Source organism: Limulus polyphemus, unplaced genomic scaffold (genome assembly GCF_000517525.1).
Source record: "Limulus polyphemus unplaced genomic scaffold, Limulus_polyphemus-2.1.2 Scaffold38, whole genome shotgun sequence".
Taxonomy (NCBI): Eukaryota; Metazoa; Arthropoda; class Merostomata; order Xiphosura; family Limulidae; genus Limulus; species Limulus polyphemus.
Window position 1 is genome coordinate 1,270,777 of NW_013665648.1, and position 4,426 is coordinate 1,275,202.

The following is a 4,426-nucleotide window of genomic DNA, read 5'->3' on the forward strand; positions in this document are numbered from 1 at the left end:
CCGGTTTCGGGAAACTCCATCGTTTATCAGCAACTCTGGATAAAGAAAGAAACCCAAAGGACAAAGACAGGCCGCAATACGGTGGTTTTCTGTAATTCATGTGTATGATAGCTAGGAGAGCCGAGCGTAGCCTAGTAGCTAGCATATCGGACTGGCGATCAAATAACATTGTGTTTAAGACCTATTACTACCACATTCAGGTGTGGGTGCGTTATACGAGTGACAGTCAATCCTGATATTAGGTTAAGAGTGACCACTTCAGGTGGTGGCTGCTTCCGAGGTGACTGTTTCCCTTCCCTCTGATCCACAGTTCAAAATTAAGGACGGCTACACCTAAACCATAAGGTTTTCCTATCTGGACGATTAGCTCATTCTTCTGTGAAATTAACGGAAGAAGCATAGATCTAAAGCGATAACATTATTGTGATTGAAATCTTTCTGGATATATTCATATTTTGTGTTTTGGAAAGAGTAATCTAACACACTTAGAAAAGAGTAGATCAAATGATAATAATAATAATGACAGTTAAAAAAACTGGATAACTTGAATACTTTTGCAAGGTAAAATCTGTGATAGTTTAAAATGTTAAAAAGTACCTTACTGGCAATAGATAGCTGGTTAATCATTAAACTTAGTCAGTAGAGTGCTCGCTTGGCGTGTGAGAGTTTTCGGTTTCGATTTCGAGCTTAGTAAATGTAAAAAATGGGTTACCTCAAGTGTCCCTTTCTCAGGAGTGACCTTGAAATGGAGTGTGGAAGTTAATCATGTAATTGTTCAGTGATATCGTAAATATATATAATAATATATCCTCCAAAATTTATGTTTAATTTTCAATAGGAAATTTAGAGAAAATAAAATGGTGTTGTATCTATATAATTTTTTGCAGGAATTATAATCATTCGTGAACAACTGATATTGATATAAATACAGAACAACAAACTTATGATGAATGAAATAATCTATTAGTTGGTCACGGGTTAGATCCGGGTCACTGTATGAAGAAAACTATTTCTTTACTATATGTGAATAACATGCAACGCTCACGTGGAAGTCTTGTATTTCAAACCAGGATTGTATGAAAGAAGTATCCCGCATTTTTTTAGGTGAAAGTCATCTTTTCTTGTTACTAAGATATTATGCGTATTAGGTATTAAAAACTATACCTTTTAAATTACATCAACGATTTTTTTTAGATTTGTTTGTTTGTGTGTAATTAAGTACAAATCTACATAATGGGCTATCTGTGCTCTGCTCACCATGGGTATCGAAACCTTGTATCTTTGCCATGCAAAAACTGTTTCCCGATAGTCTGTCAATTCAAAATTAGGGACGCTTTAGGGATAGCCCTTATGTACCTTTGTGCAAAATTCTAAAACTGTTATTGTTGTTATCCTATAGAAAAACTACATAATAAGCTATCTGCGATTTGCCCACCGCGAGAAATCGAACCCCAGATTTTAACATTGTAATTCCGTTAGCTTACTACCGATCCACCATGAGAAACATTCAAAAATTATGGATCAGGTACGCACTTATCATGCAAATCATGTCAGATAAACAGCTAGTTAGCATAGACTGTAGACGAGGACGAAAAGTGGTAAATTTTATATTGACATATACTTATTTTAAAGTTTAAGTGCTTTAAACAAAGCTCAAGCACGTTAAAAATTGAAAAACTATTAGAAAAGTGCTTTAACTAAATAATTAGATATATAATTCAATAAAATAATAATGATAAAATCAGTATACTTAAAAATTAATTAAACTTTTTTTTTCTCTTTTCAGAACTTCCATGAGAAAAACATTTCACTGAATAAACATATTTTAGGAATTATCCCCTTTAATAATTATATTTTCTAATTATTTCATTAAAAGATACTTTGTAGTAAATTAATATTTCCATTTTAATGATAAAATGTAATTAAAACACACTAATGTGTCTCTTCACATCTTACTAACGAACCATGTATCTGCCGCCCATCGCTTCAACTAGAGAAATATTTGTTTATCGGCGCTAAAACACTATTTTCATTTATAAATTAATTCAATTATTATTGACACAGTTTTACAAAACAAAATTAAATTGGAAAATTATCAAACACAAATTACAGCAGAACCAACTGGAAATATTCTTGAAATATGTTTTAAATTGGCTGGTAATACAAAACATATGTATTAAGTCTATGGTAAGGCTCGAATCTAAAGTTCGGCCTTGCTATAGTCATTAGGCATAAAATCTGAGATTTCATTAGCAATTGTTTTTTCCAGTGTATATTAAACCAGGGTTGGTCAAATAAATATACTATATGCGGAACTTAGGGTCCCCGAAAGCGTTATATTTCATAAGTAAATAAAACCAAAATTAAGATTAACAAATATTTTTATTTCTTGCTTTTGAAGTTCATATGTCATGCTGTGTTGTAGCCTACAGAGTGCATAAATTTTCTCGTGATTCGTAGCATGCACACGTTTTACTGAAGTCACGACAGTACAAAATCGCAACGTCAATGTGACGTCATTTTAATGTATACTGAATGACTGACAGACAACACACTACTGGACAGTGGTGCGAGTGGTTAAAACAGGTGACCCTTTTCGGGAAAATTATCTTTTCACCCCATATTATGGTCTTTAAGCCTAGACTAAAGAGTTCGTTTGTATGATAAGGATGTTAAAAGTGAAAAGTAATATTGTTTTAGTTTTGTTTTAAGGGCGTGGAAGAGAAGAAATATTTGTGAGTATGTGTTATAACATGTATCATTTATAACTTAAATACTTAGTCTCTGAATATTTTTATTTCTCCACAATTGAAAAAAAAACAAGTTTAATATCACTCATGTTTTCTAATTGGTAAGTATAAACTGTTTAGGTTATTATTAACTTATGATTGGGCATGAGTTTTATACTCGTATTCATCTCATTTATATATTCTATCTTAAAGTCTTAGTAACCTGTTACACTGCACAATCTATTCAAACCCTTTAGAATGTGTTTTTCGTAATAAATAACACATCTATAAACTATTAAGGTAATCAGAGAAAATTATTAAGATTTCTGCTGTTTTGAGAAGAGTATAAGGAGCCTTTGAAATGTCAAATGAAAAATTGTAAAAATTAAAAAGACCAACTTTCGCGGGCCAATGCAACATTTCTCCGCTACGCAGTTCCAATTTTGACACCATAAAAATTGTGAAAAACACAGAAAAACCGAAAACTGTTAACATCACTGATTGGAACCCGTATAAAGGTATCTTTGTACCAATTTTTTCCCCCATTTCAATCGCGGTAATTATTTAGGTATAATAATAATAATAATAATACCAAAGGTGTTCAGGAATCCTCTTCATTCTGCTCTTGGATTATTTTTGTCTAAGGCGTGGAATGAGGTATAAGGTTTGAAATAGGAGTGAGAACAACATGAAAATTAATACAATGAAAATCGATACATAACAAAGAAATTGAATTTTAAACAAGTGAATAAAATAGTAAGTAGAGTATAAGCAAAACCAAATAGTTTACATGAAGTTGTCTTAAATATAACATCCGATGATGTTCATATGATATCGATGAGAAATTGATGTTTTGAAGTCCGTAATCAGGTAGGGGGTCCGTTGTCGGTGCTGGGTGAGGGATCAGGCAGTGGTTGAATAAATATTCAAAGTGTTTGGTTTGTGTCGTAGATTGGTTTTAATGCGTTGCCAAATCTCACGTACGTTGGTTGACACAAACAGGAGTTGTACTTTCCCAGCTGAAAAAATTGAGCAAAATACAAAACTTTTATGGGACCTGTAAAAGAAGTATCTTTGTACCAAATCCTATGTAAATTGGTCAAAACATGACCGCGTAATTGACCAAAATCCCCAAAATGATGCTTCTTGTGAGCTCTGACCCCTCATAAAAGATTAAAAATAAGCAAATCGAATTTTTTTTTATGTTACTGTCTTGGCCGCTTGAAATTTTAAGCCATTTTTTTTATTCCTTATTTCTAGACTAACCATTGATTGTTCCTAACATTCATCTGTACATTTACATGTACATTTTGTACAGATGCAGATAATGACAATCATGGGAGCTACACCAATAGTGCTAATTGTCTGAGCTAACAGGATTGTATAATACAGATATGAAATAACTCAATATCTATTTTCCAATAGTCCGGGATACATTTAAAGCACTCAATACCAATGAAAGTGATCTTTAGTTATCATCAGAATGGTGTTGTTTTTGAGTTCAGTTTTTAGCCAAGAATTGATTCGTAGGCCCAGCATGGCCAGGTGGTTAGGGAGCTCGACTCGCAATCTGCGGGTCGCGGGTTCGAATCCCCGTCCCACCAAACATGCTTGTCCTTTCAGCCTTGGGGGCGTTATAATGTGACGGTCAATCCCACTATTCTTTGGTAAAAGAGTAACCAAAGAGTTGGCGGTGG